Here is a 14,788-nt window from a genome sequence, read left to right on the forward strand (position 1 = left end):
ATAATGGGAAATACAATTAATTACAATAATTAAAATATGAAAAACTGCTAAATATTCTATGATTTACCTGCTGGCTTGTTGGAGCTTGGAAATCATGTTTGCAATGATGAACTGAGTATAGCAGCCTCCCTTCACTCTTTCTCTCTGTCTTCTTTTTTGTGAAGCCATTTTTTTTTTCTACAAAGTGTGCCAAAAACAGAAAATTTTGTGTTATTTACATTAGATCTGACAGGGTACAATAATTTGATTAGATATTCTAATTCTAAGAACGTGGATATTTTGTTGTTACTTTTAGAAGACTGAGAGCAAATGATTACCGACAGAAATACAAAAAGAAATTACCAAATTACTAATTCAACTAATCCAATGACTGCAGTGTAGATTGTAATGCATTTACCTGTTAATGAACGAGCTTCGGGAACCTTGTTCCGCGCTGAGAACTACTGTGGTGAACATTAGCAGAGAAACATTGAACTTCTGCAGTGACATAAACACAATACAATTATTATATTATATTATATTATATTATATTATATTATGTTATATTATATTATATTATATTATATTATATTGAAATATTAGGAAAATATAAATAGTAATTTGGTTTAATATGAGGCATTTTACAAAACAAAAAATAATTTTCGGAAATTCATGTACAGTGCATATTTACCCAATCCACCTATAGCCACTGTGAGTTTATATATAACACCACAATATGTACAAGTTATAAATAAGCAACAATAAATAATAAGAAAGTAAATAAGAGTGTTTGTTTGCACCAACTTTTGCTAGCATGATTTGCACACATCATGGTTTGATCATTTTCCTAGACTAACCCACTGGCATGTTTTCATACCTTTATTTAAATCAAAACCACACATGCACCATTGTCAGAAAAAAAAGTACTTGCCCTCCATTAGGGGAGTCAAAAAATAACCCATCCATTTGTACATTTTTATCATAGGTCTGAACCACTCTAAACCATAGGTTTAAGTCCAGCGGTCAACAGGCAGCAAAATCTATTTAATAAGTAACAACAAGAGATGTGTGTACACATAAACTGTACACAAATCTGTGATCGCCTCCGTCCCCTTGAAAATTCCATTTGAAACTTCAAACTTCGGCTCCTCTCCGTCTTTCAGCGCGTTATTTAACAGTTCACAGATCGAGAAACAGAGGTCGACAGAAATACAAAAAGAAATTACCAAATTACTAATTCAACTAATCCAATGACTGCAGTGTAGATTGTAATGCATTTACCTGTTAATGAACGAGCTTCGGGAACCGCCTGAGAACTACTGTGGTGAACATTAGCAGAGAAACATTGAACTTCTGCAGTGACATAAACACAATACAATTATTATATTATATTATATTATATTATATTATATTATATTATATATATTATATTTATTATATTATATTATATATATATATTATTATATTATATTATATTAATTATATTGAAATATTAGGAAAATATAAATAGTAATTTGGTTTAATATGAGGCATTTTACAAAACAAAAAATAATTTTCGGAAATTCATGTACAGTGCATATTTACCCAATCCACCTATAGCCACTGTGAGTTTATATATAACACACAATATGTACAAGTTATAAATAAGCAACAATAAATAATAAGAAAGTAAATAAGAGTGTTTGTTTGCACCAACTTTTGCTAGCATGATTTGCACACATCATGGTTTGATAATTTTCCTAGACTAACCCACTGGCATGTTTTCACACCTTTATTTAAATCAAAACCACACATGCACCATTGTCAGAAAAAAAAGTACTTGCCTCCATTATGGGAGTCAAAAAATAACCCATCCATTTGTACATTTTTATCATAGGTCTGAACCACTCTAAACCATAGGTTTAAGTCCAGCGGTAACAGGCAGCAAAATCTATTTAATAAGTAACAACAAGAGATGTGTGTACACATAAACTGTACACAAATCTGTGATCGCCTCAGTCCCCTTGAAATTCCATTTGAAAACTTCAAACTTCGGCTCCTCTCCGTCTTTCAGCGCGTTCTTTATCAGTTCACAGATCGAGAAACAGAGGTGTGTTTATCGATAGATTGTTATAATATCTGCATCTGTGCAGTTCTTTGTCATAAATCCAGTTTACAAAATATCAATCGGTTGCCCATCTACTGGAGCATAAGTTTTCACTGCGTTCACCCCTCATCACACCACAGCTGTTTCCTCCAGCGAAAATGAAGCACATATGAACGCACACTTTCTAAAACGATCATGTTGCCATTTTCATTTGAAATACATATTCCAGTGCATGTGGCAAAGAGGTTTGCATACTTGAGCTAAGGAATAAGAGTACTAGAAATGCAAACAGTAAAATTTTGTGTTTGTGCTTGAATTTTTTATTTTATTTGCTTATTTGTTATTCATATGTTTTAAATATATTGGAATACTGCAATACGTTTAGTATAGACCCCTTTTGTTCAAACACTTTTTATCTTATGTATATATATATATGTTTTTATTATTTGGTTATTATTATTATTATGCCCTCACTGAAATGAAAATCCTAGAATCACCCCGGTACTGTATCATACTGTAACAATACTGTAATAATTACTGAACTATTGCAACAATAAAATTGGCGCCATTTTGCTGAAATTATTCTATAAAAATCTTCTCAATAAAATGTTACAAATAATCAAAAGCTTATTTGGTTTAAAAAATAAAAGGAAACATTTTTAACATTTGTTTAGCATTTTAAATGAGTTAAAAATTGTCAGATCAGTACATATAAACCCTTGATATCAACCCCTGACCCTTTGACATTGCTGTCAACGCATTCGTCCTACGTCATCCGCCGGTATGACACTCAGCAGAAGAGAGAAAAAAGTAATTATAACATTTTAAATATTTATATTTTTCTTTAAAAAAGCATTGACTGGCTACAGGAGGACTTTATTCAGCAACCCTACACCCCCACCCCCACACCCTTTATGGATGCACATACTTTATTTGATTACTTTTGGACTGTTGAACAAAACACCCATCTACTAACATTCTAAAGCTTTGAATAGCAAGGAAATTTTTATATAACTCTGACTGGATTCATCTGAAAGAAGAAAGTCATATACACCTGCTTTGAGGGTGAGTAAAACATGAGCTAATTTTCATTTTTGGGTGAACTAACCTTTTAAATTTAACTCTAGTTTCATCCCTCAGGCTTATAAATAACAAAAAGGCATTTTTTGGTGCATTAAGATGAATTATTCAAAGATATTAAACTGAATGCAACATTACAAAACAGCTATAATAGTTTACTTACCACATAAAGAATACAGATAAAATCTGTGTTAAATCAATTATTTTAGTTATTTTAAACACATTTTAAATGTACAGTAAAATAGCAATTATTTTGATAAATATTAATGTTAAATTTTATGTTGTTAATCATTGGTCATGTTTGCTTGTTTCAGGGTGTGAAATATTTGTCCATCAGGTTGTGTCCTCCATGTTAATTTTTTGTTAATTGGGAGTTCCAAGTTTCCTCAGCTTTTGCTGCAAATTGGAGAAAAAGAGAGATCAATCATGTTTTTTTTTGTGTTTCATTCATTTGTTTTAATTATAACACAGGCTATATATTATAAAATATAAAGACATAAAATAACATGATTACCCTTGTTGCAAAATCACTGTGTATTATTTGACACTGACCTGTTGTAAAATGGTGCTTTCATTAAAGTTCAGTGGTGACTGCACATTTATTCTCAGTATTTGAATCTTCTTTGCTACAGGGATTGAAATATTGAAATCAGTAATTTCCAACAGTAAATAGTCTATGTCCTAACATCGTCATTTATAAATGATGCTACGATAATTGTAATGAAAATACAATATTAATGTTCACCCAACAAAATGTAATTTTAGTGACATATGACATCCCCTTCAACCAGTAAAATGTAAATTAATTAAAGTCCTATCATGGGATGCATATTGTGTGCAGCTGGCACTATTGTCCAGCATTGGCAGGCAGTAGCCTTTAAGCATGTGTTTCAAATCAAACATAGCACCACAAGAAGAAATTGAATGTTCATAATGATTTTTAATGTCTTTTCACTTCATTTTGAACTTCAGTTCTAAATACCCCACAGATCATTTATTATTACAGCTGGAAAATATAATTTTTGGGGTGTGTCTAAAAAGAAGAGCTGTTTTGGTGTGTATCACATTAAATGCAAATGAGCTGCATATTTCTGCCAGTTAGCAAGTTTTGCAGCTAAATGTGGCTAAAGATTACAGTATGCCCATCACCCCATGGAAGAGAGGGGTGGGTCAGCAGAGCTCATTAGCATGTAAAGCATTTAAAGTGTTCCTGTGGCTCAGTGGTAGAGCATTGCGTTAACAGCACAAACGGTTGTGGGTTCGATTCCCAGAGAACACACGTTAGGTAAAAAATGTTAGCCTGAATGCACTGTAAGTTGCTTCGGATAAAAGCGTCTGCTAAATGCATAAATGTAAAGTGACATGCAACAGAATAGGTTGCTGTAAACAGCTGATTTTGACATGGTAAAAAAGGTGTTTTTTTACACTACCATTGAGAAATTTTAACAAAAGTATGTTATAGACCCTAGAGAAACATACCAACTTGTGAAAAATGGGCATCCAATGACCCCTTTAAGTTTCAGACAATTTGCCAAAAATGATTTACCCTAATGGGTCAAAGTCAGTTATAAATGACGGAACCCTAAAAAAAGGTCAATGGTCATGCGTAGAAAACAAATTTTTGGAAAATTTGACTCCTAAAATATGTAAAATACAAATTCAATTATTTTTTCAAACTGTCAATTCACAATTAGTCCCATAGAGGGCTAAGATCATGCACACATCGGCAAACAAAGAGGTTTTCTTACCAGTGCCACAGACATATCTGAGTTTAACTGAGCATGATATATCATTCCATTGTGCAGTCAGCACAGGCAGCTGTGCACAAAATTCAGTTCCGTTGAAATTATTGGGTTCAGAGGACTTCCAAGCCCTGAACACGGAGCTACTCTGATCTGACCATTTCCATCTGTCTCTGTATAAACCCATGTAAGCTGCATCCACATTCTGGTCATTGAGCAGCAACTTAAGTGCTGTGTTCTCATCTTGGTTTTCTATTGTAGCCGAATCAGTGTGATACAGTCTGCAGTAGTTTAAAGCGTCGCTCCAACTTTTCTTCTCTTGGATTAAGACAGTTGTATTCATTGTGGCTGTGAGCATATAGTTCATTTAGACATTCTATTTGTTAAATTATTTTTAAATATATTAGTCAACTTAGAAAAGCACATTCAATTACCATTGTAACACAAGAAAAAAAAAGGATTTTCACATGGCACATCAGCCCAATCTCCTCTTTTAGTGAAAATAGCACAAGCCTCTTTTGATTGATAGTTGTTTGGTTCGTTTCCTGCCCAGTTGGTGTATGTCATGTTTTTTTTAGAATTGGACCATCTCCAGCTGTAGCGATCATCATACAATCCTATCCAAACACTGCCAGTGAAACCTCCGCTCCTCAGAGTTTGAACGACTTGGTCATGTTCCTCCTTGTTGTCAAATGTTGCTAAATCATAGTAGTATTTTCTGCAGTAATTTTGAGCTTCAGTCCAGTTCTTGAACTCATTGATGATGTAATAACGATAACATGAGCACCACGGAAGACATGCAAAACCTTGAAAAACATACATTGAAACTTATCAGTGTTGCTCTAATCAATGTAAGGAATTCAGGGAAGTGTTGTTTAATATTCTTTTTTTAAACTTAAATGTGAAACAAATAAACAATTTTTTTTATATATACTTACCTACTAACAGTGCTGTGAGAACCATCCTGTGTACAAACTCCTTTTTTATTATTAGACAAATGAGATGGATTGTGAATAATATATTTCATTTAGAAACACAAAACAATAAAAATCAGGTCTTATTAAAAATAATAATGCCAATGATGAAAACATATGCCGGGCAAAAGTAATAATAATAATATTACTTGAAATATGTTGTTGTTTCTGCTTGCGTGATGCTTTAAAAGCCACACTAATAAACTTGCAAATGCCCCCCCCCACCCCAGAACCAACCACAGTCTTTGACACTGTCTTAAAGATCCTCCCCTTCTAATTTTGTTTAGCTTTATTTGCACAAATATGCATACATACACACACACACACACACACATATATATATATATATATATATATATATATATATATATATATATATATATATATATATATATATATATATATATATATATATGTATATATTTGTATTTATCTATTTGTATTTATGTACTTATCTCATTTGTAAGTTGCTTTGGATAAAATTGTCTGCTAAATGACTAAATGTAAATTTAAATGTAAATATTCAGGGAGAGGAAACAAAAACCCAGAAGGACTTATTTAAAGCCTCCACAAACAATAATGAAAACAGAAAGAAAACTTCCAAGCTAACTTTAACCCTATCAGACCAGAATATACCCACCAACCTCACCAGTCCAGAGTGTAATTGTACACTGCATTTTGAGTTATCAAATGAATGTAGCCATAAATCAGCTCAGGTAAAAGTGAAAATTCAAGAAAAATGTAGTATTTGGTCATGTGGTTTCCACGTGGCAGCCACTGTAACTGGACTGCCCTTATATAGAATAAAACAGCATTTTCAGAGTAATTGATGTGTATAATAAATTACTATCAGTAACCTATTTTGACCTGTATACATCTGATTTGACATTAAAGTGATTATGTAAGAGCCATTTTGATTAAATCTTGATAATCTTAGTAGAATACTGATGAAGAAATACTAATTTTTGGGCAGTTTGGAGAGTGGGACTTGCACCAGTCAAACAAATGAATGGGAAAGCTATTTTACATTTGCTAATGGTCTTTTCATTCAAAAGCTGACAGGAGCTGACACTCCTTATCAAGATTTCCTTTTCAAATCAATGGCAAATCATGTTCATTACTCTTGCTGGGACCAACGCCTAACTAGTGATCCACTGATCCATTCTTCTCACTTAATGGAACAGATGTAATAATAAGTAATATTGTCTTATGTGGACCACACTGTTAATAGGTTCTAGTATCATGTGTCTGGATGGCAATATGCAATATGCATAAGGAAATAATATTCAAACAAGGTTATGCGTAATAAAATGGTATTGTTTGATACATCAGGCTTCAGGTGTCTAAATTAAACAGTTCTCATACTAATCGCAGCAGTTAGTTCACTTGGAAATCATGTTGATTTAGTCCCCTTCATCCTCTTCTTTGTTTACTTCATCTACATCTCCATCTACTGCATCTGAAAACTGAAAAATGCAGAGGACACATTCCAAGGTTGGAAGGCATCATGGCACACATTCAGTTCTGTGACAGTTAAGATAAAAATAAAGATGGCATTTGAAAGTTGCGTTTAGTGGTCAGTTTGTGTGTGAATGAATATTTTGATAAACGTTTTTAACTTTTGATGTAATTTCTAGTGAGAAATTACTATTGCAGAAATTAAATATTCGCTTACTTATCACCAAAGCTCTCTGTATTTTGCTGTGGATTATTAAACCATTAAGCCTCAGAATTCTGTCTGAAATCAGTTTTATGAGGTCCCTTCATGTGGAAACATTGCCTGGAAGTCATTGTCTGATAGGGCAGCAAAGAAACAAGTCAGCTGCCTAAGTTTTGGGATGCAGTCTTCTTCTTTGTCTTTTCTTTTTCAAACCAGCTCTTACTGGACTAGAGTCATTTTAATAACAACCCTCGGCAACCATTTTATAGCCATGCAGCTCCTGCTGCATCTACTTCAAAGGGGAATGGATAATGTACACATCTAGTGCTGTCAATCGATTAAAAAAATGATTAAAAATTGACTGGCCTTGTTTACAATACAAAATGTAATCAAATGTCAGCCATTAAGCCCCTGGATGCCAGTGGGCGGGGCCTATTGTGAGAAGATGACTGTTCATCAATGTCTTGCTCTAGAGGCAGTGTTTATGCAAAAGTTTGTTTTCCCATCATGTCATCATGCCCTTCAGATTCAAATGAGCCATTTGGAGGTTCATTAAACAAATGCTTTGTTTACAATGAGGAGGAAGTCTTAAGCTATGAAACTTGCAGGATGTTTTTATGGTGCAAAGGAATCTTATATGCCATAAGATAAGCACATTCGATTTGTCATGTCACGACCCCTTTAATTCACACAAACACTTTATGTCTTGCAGAGTGCAGTCAAACATGATATCAGAAACAACTGGATGTGTGAGTAAATTCCCTCAACCAGATCCACAACCCCAATTCCAGAAAAGTTGTGACATATTGTGAAATGCCATAAAATCAAGAGTACTGTATGTGATTTGTTAATTCTCTTTAACCTTTATTTAATTGACAAAATTACAAAGAAAAAATGTCCAATATTTTCACTGGCCAACTTAATTTTATATTGTAGATTGTGACGAGGGTCCCGAGAACAGATCAGCATTGCCCTGGAAACGGATACAATGCACCTGCAGAAAGTCATCACAGGCTGATCGGCCACACCTGAGACTCGTTTGCCCGTGCCCAGATAAGCCATGCGAGGCCCGACAATGAGGAGTCTAATGTCTCCAAAGTGGCTGAGAACTAACCTGTATTTGCTCCCTTTTTTTTCTCCAGACACCAGTGTGTGACCGATCAGTGCCAGAGCAAGACTGCACAGAAGAGCACCCAGCACCGGGAGACCCACACGGAGAGCACTCGGACACTCAGCACGCACATTACTCACTAAAACCCTTGACTGTGAATAAATCCACCCTCCGGGGTATTTATTTTGAGCTCTCCTTGTCGTGTGTTCCTTCCACCCCGTGACAAGATATAAACAAATTTTGATTTGATGGCTACAGCACACTTCAAAAAAGTTGGGACAGAGGTATGTTTAACAGTGTGTCACATCAACTTTCCATTTAATTAAAATGTATAATTGTTTGAGAAGTGAGGACACTAACTGTTATAGCTTTGCAAGTAAAATGTTTGTCCAATCTCACTTGATACAAGACGAGGTTTTCCAAAGTACTCCTGAGCCTGTGTGGCTATATTTAACACCACATGACGGTTTCTTATGCAATGCCATCTGAGGGCTCAAAGGTCATGCACATTCACCTGAGGTTTCCTGCTTTATCCTAAAGGCTAATAGAAATTATTGAACTGTCAAAAGATTTGTGAGTGACTTAGAGAACAGAAGATCTTGGTCAGATAAAGATTTATTAAGGAAAGTTTGTCAAAATATGAACTGTACAGTATTGTAATGTCAACTGTAAAAAAGCCTCTGCTGAGCAGCAGACAGGTGTTTGAAGCTACAGGTGTTGGCATTTATCTGGACCATCCATTTAATTTTAATTTTAATTTTAAGTTAATTTGTTTGCCAGAAACTTTCCTTAATAAATCTTTATCTGACCAAGATCTTCTGTGCTCTAAGTCACTCACAAATCTTTTGACAGTTGAATAATTTCTATTAGCTTTTCGCGAAATATTGTTTGTTTTGATGCCTTTTGCAAGACATTGCATTGTTTCATACTTTTCATCTTCAGAAAGATCTTTCTTCCTCACCATATTTCATGAGAACTGTGACTTGCTTAATAATGTGGAACAACCTCTTTAAGTAGGGTTTCCATTTACCTAAGAAGAGCTGGCAAACTATTGACCAAACCTGTGTGAGATTGATACCAGTTATCTAAAAAGATGTGAAAAACAACACAAACAAAAATCTGACTCTTTATTATACCAAAATCCTATTGATATGTCACTTGCATAATAATTTGGAATGCAGTGTAGATTGCCCTTTTATACAAATGTATATGATTCTGTGCATTGAGGATGTCCATTTGCAATCACGTGTTTTACCAGCAGATGTCCTCATGTGTCAAAGTTTGCAAACAGATAATTTTGAAAAAAAAAAGCTTTATTTATCCAAGTGTTAAATTAGCATCCTACTGTTATTATCCTTTGGAATTAGCTTACATGAGCCATTTTACACTGTCGCAGTCCATACACTTCTACTAATCAACCAATATGCCAATTTTGAGATTATTGGCCAATAAGAAGTGCTTTAGCCTACTTTAATGGCACTCCTGCACTGCTATATGCATTGTGTTTGTAAGGTAGTTGTGGATGTGCTTCCTTCAAACCATTGTTGATACTTTCTTTTGTTTCTCATGTTTTTGTCGTACTCGTCTGTAAAGAGACTCTATAAAGGACATTTTGTTCTGCCTTTTTTTCTGAAACAACCAGTCAAAATCCAAAGTGTCAGTGTTTGACCTTTGAACACTGCTGTGTATAAAAGTTTAAGGAGAGTATTATTGATTTGACTCAATAAGCTAGTACTGAACTAGTCAGTGAATTCTAATAAGCCACAACAAATGTTGTTTTGTTTGTGAACTTTTTAACAAATCAATTTAATGATTCAGTGAATTTTTCACATAACAGATGCTCATTTGTTGCGTTTGTGGTGTAAATGTTGCGTTTGTGGTGTAAATGTAATTAGAAATATTTAATGAACATATTCAAAATATTTTTGGTGAACAGATTCAGAAAACTCGACTCATTTGGATGAATCAAATTCCCCACCACCATTTATCCCAGTAGTGAAATGGAGAGTTAATAAGAGTTTTTGGACTCTACCCAGACACTATCCAGTAAATAAATGGACTATTTTGCTTTTAAATTTGCAGATAGTCAGATAATTATTAATTAATAATATCATAAATGTACAATATACAGGTGCATCTCAATAAATTAGAATGTCGTGGAAAAGTTTATTTCAGTAATTCAACTCAAATTGTGAAACTCGTGTATCAAATAAATTCAGTGCACACAGACTGAAGTAGTTTAAGTCTTTGGTTCTTTTAATTGTGATGATTTTGGCTCACATTTAACAAAATCAACCAATTCACTATCTCAACAAATTAGAATACTTCATAAGACCAATCAAAATAAAAAAATTAATTTAGTGAATTGTTGGTTGTTGGTCTTCTGGAAAGTATGTTCATTTACTGTACATGTATTCAATACTTGGTAGGGACTCCTTGGAAACATAATATTGAGAAGAATGAAATGAAAGTAAACCTCACAAATTTACTTTGAGGGTAAAGATTGTTTTTCTTATATGACTGGCTTGGAGTTTTATTTTCTGGAATGACCCAACCAGAGCCCAGTCTTGAATTTAAGTCTATCAGTCATATGGCGTGAAAATTGCAGTCCACAGACACTGGTAGAGCTTGACATTTTGCTTATTTAATGCTGTCTTTACGCCGCAAACATGGCACAGAAGCTGTAACTGTAGCAATATCTGACCATGAAAGGGTACATTGTCTCAGTCACAGAGGACACTGTGTGTTTGTGTAAGCACATGGCTTGTGTCCTGTTTGTTTGGTGCCATGTGCATTTTCCTGTCTATTTTCTGACCCCACCAATCTTGTTACCTCATTATTGTTTCAGTTATTCCACCTGTGTCTCCCTATTTACCTGCCCTACTTAGTCTCCCTGTAGTTTCAGTCCTGTGCTGTTTTGTTATTGGTCGTTATGTGGTCGGATATGTCCATGTGGTCCTTGTTCTTGCCTTCCTGCCTGTTTTTCCCCTCGGGGTTAGCTTTTTCTGTTAATTTTGTTTATTTTTGTTATTAATAAAGTGCCCATTTACTGCATTTTTGAGTCCTCACCTATCACATCTATCCACATGTACTGTGACATACAATTATAGCCATAAGGTAGATCCTGGAGGGATATATGTATATATATATATATACCATATATATATATATGAGGAGTGCGACTATGGACCCAGACACTATCCAGTAAATAAATGGACTATTTTGCTTTTAAATTTGCAGATAGTCAGATAATTATTAATTAATAATATCATAAATGTACAGTATACAGGTGCATCTCAATAAATTATAATGTCGTGGAAAAGTTTTATTTCAGTAATTCAACTCAAATTGTGAAACTCGGGTATCAAAATAAATTCAGTGCACACAGACTGAAGTAGTTTAAGTCTTTGGTTCTTTTAATTGTGATGATTTTGGCTCACATTTAACAAAATCAACCAATTCACTATCTCAACAAATTAGAATACTTCATAAGACCAATCAAAATAAAAAAATTAATTTAGTGAATTGTTGGTCTTCTGGAAAGTATGTTCATTTACTGTACATGTATTCAATACTTGGTAGGGACTCCTTGGAAACATAATATTGAGAAGAATGAAATGTAAGTAAACCTCACAAATTTACTTTGAGGGTAAAGATTGTTTTTCTTATATGACTGGCTTGGAGTTTTATTTTCTGGAATGACCCAACCAGAGCCCAGTCTTGAATTTAAGTCTATCAGTCATATGGCGTGAAAATTGCAGTCCACAGACACTGGTAGAGCTTGACATTTTGCTTATTTAATGCTGTTCTTTACGCCGCAAACATGGCACTGAAGCTGTAACTGTAGCAATATCTGACCATGAAAGGGTACATTTGTCTCAGTCACAGAGGACACTGTGTGTTTGTGTAAGCACATGGCTTGTGTCCTGTTTGTTTGGTGCCATGTGCATTTTCCTGTCTATTTTCTGACCCCACCAATCTTGTTACCTCATTATTGTTTCAGTTATTCCACCTGTGTCTCCCTATTTACCTGCCCTACTTAGTCTCCCTGTAGTTTCAGTCCTGTGCTGTTTTGTTATTGGTCGTTATGTGGTCGGATATGTCCATGTGGTCCTTGTTCTTGCCTTCCTGCCTGTTTTTCCCCTCGGGGTAGCTTTTTCTGTTAATTTTGTTTATTTTTGTTATTAATAAAGTGCCCATTTACTGCATTTTTGAGTCCTCACCTATCACATCTATCCACATGTACTGTGACATACAATTATAGCCATAAGGTAGATCCTGGAGGGATATATGTATATATATATATATACATATATATATATATGAGGAGTGCAATTTTTGTAAAATATATGTGCATGCTACTAGCTAAATAACAAAATGAAGCCTGTGAATACATCATCTTTTAGTGCATCATTAAATAAGTTGCATGTACGTAATTATTATTATTATTATTATTTTTTAGAGATATGTGAGCATAGCTATCGTAGACGTACCACACCATAAACCGCATGGCTGTGTTCGAGCAAAATCAGCCTCTCATCAAATAAAGTTACAGGGGTTGAAAACAAAGAATCATTTCCTGTAAGGAGTGACAGGAAGTAACAGTTCAGTGCAGAACAAACCCCAGTGAGGGGAACTTAAGCAGACCAACACACACTTACTGAGCTTTTGTTCAGTTTTAGATTAGCAATAGTTGTTTCCTTTTATTATTTACCACTACATTTGTGATAACTGTTATATGCAAATCTACACATCACTAGTGATTATGATTGATTCTTTTATAGTCTCACAGGTGTGTAGAAAATTAAAATGGTTTTATTTACTTTGGTCAGTAGCTTTTCTGTTATTTCCATTCACAACACTGAGATATAAAGTATGACTTCATTGCATATAAACCATAGAAAAATTATATCACATATAAACAGTGCCTGCTTTTATGAAAAATATAAAAATGACTATTTATGTATTAATTTAACAGAACTCATTTTAATATTTGTTGAAAACTGTATGTTTTACCTATATCAATATTTTATCTTAATGTATATATAAATAAGGGAAAGTGTATATCTTGGGTACTGTAATTGGTCACTATTTGTTTTCAAATTTTCACTGCTTAACAATCTTTTTTTTTAATTCACATTTTAAATGTGACAAATGAATATTACATAAATATATAACATAAATTTGTACATAAATTCCAGCGACCACTCAATTAATATGAAAAGCATTATGTTTGTGCATAATAATTATCAATGCAAAATGACATTTAAAATAGTTGGAGTGTAATAAGAAACCTTTTTTTCTCTGCTGTCTGATGTTGGTAGACGCAGCAGCATGACACTTTATATACTTGTGGTTTTGGACCATGAGCCCAGGCCACCAAAAAAAACAACAACAAACAACTGTAAGATCGAGAATGGAAAGAATGAGATAGCCTTCATCAGTACACGCACCTCTGTGGGTGAAACTTTCCATTTAGCCACTTATGATTAAAGTGTGATAGTGACTAACTAAACTGCAACTCAAGTGATGTTTGACTTCATGTTTTAGACTGGGGGCATTAAATAAAAATCCGGCTCGAAGGAGGAAGTATTTTCCACATTTCACGGGGCACCTTTGAGAGCATGCTGACCAGCTGCATCACTGTCTGGTACGGAAACTATAGTGCAGCAGACCGCAAGACATTTCGTTCATTTGTCCACACATGTAGCAAAATGACAATAAAGCTCAACTTGACTTGACTTGAAAAGGCCTACAGTGTAGTATGACAATTTCACAAATGTTATTGTATATAATAATAATAATAATAATAATAATAATAATAATAATAATAATAATAAAATAAAAATAAAAAAAGTCAGTTAAAAGTTACAAATCAGGACAAAATGTATTTATCTGATCAAATGCAGGTGGAAGTGTTCTATTGCAACACACCTTTTAATAAATATAATTTCAGCACCATGGACAGAGACATATTATATTTGTTAAATTGAACATTTTCACACACTTTCTTTTTTAAAGGAATAATTCGCCCCCCAAAAATAAAATTTGCAGCATATTAATATGCTAATTTGCATTTTCTCCCAGAAGATTTAGTTAGCTTGCACTCTGTGTAGCACAGAGTATCTTTCTTATTCATTCATTCATTCATTCGTT

The sequence above is a fragment of the Cyprinus carpio genome, chromosome B7 (assembly GCF_018340385.1).
Source record: "Cyprinus carpio isolate SPL01 chromosome B7, ASM1834038v1, whole genome shotgun sequence".
Taxonomy (NCBI): domain Eukaryota; kingdom Metazoa; phylum Chordata; class Actinopteri; order Cypriniformes; family Cyprinidae; genus Cyprinus; species Cyprinus carpio.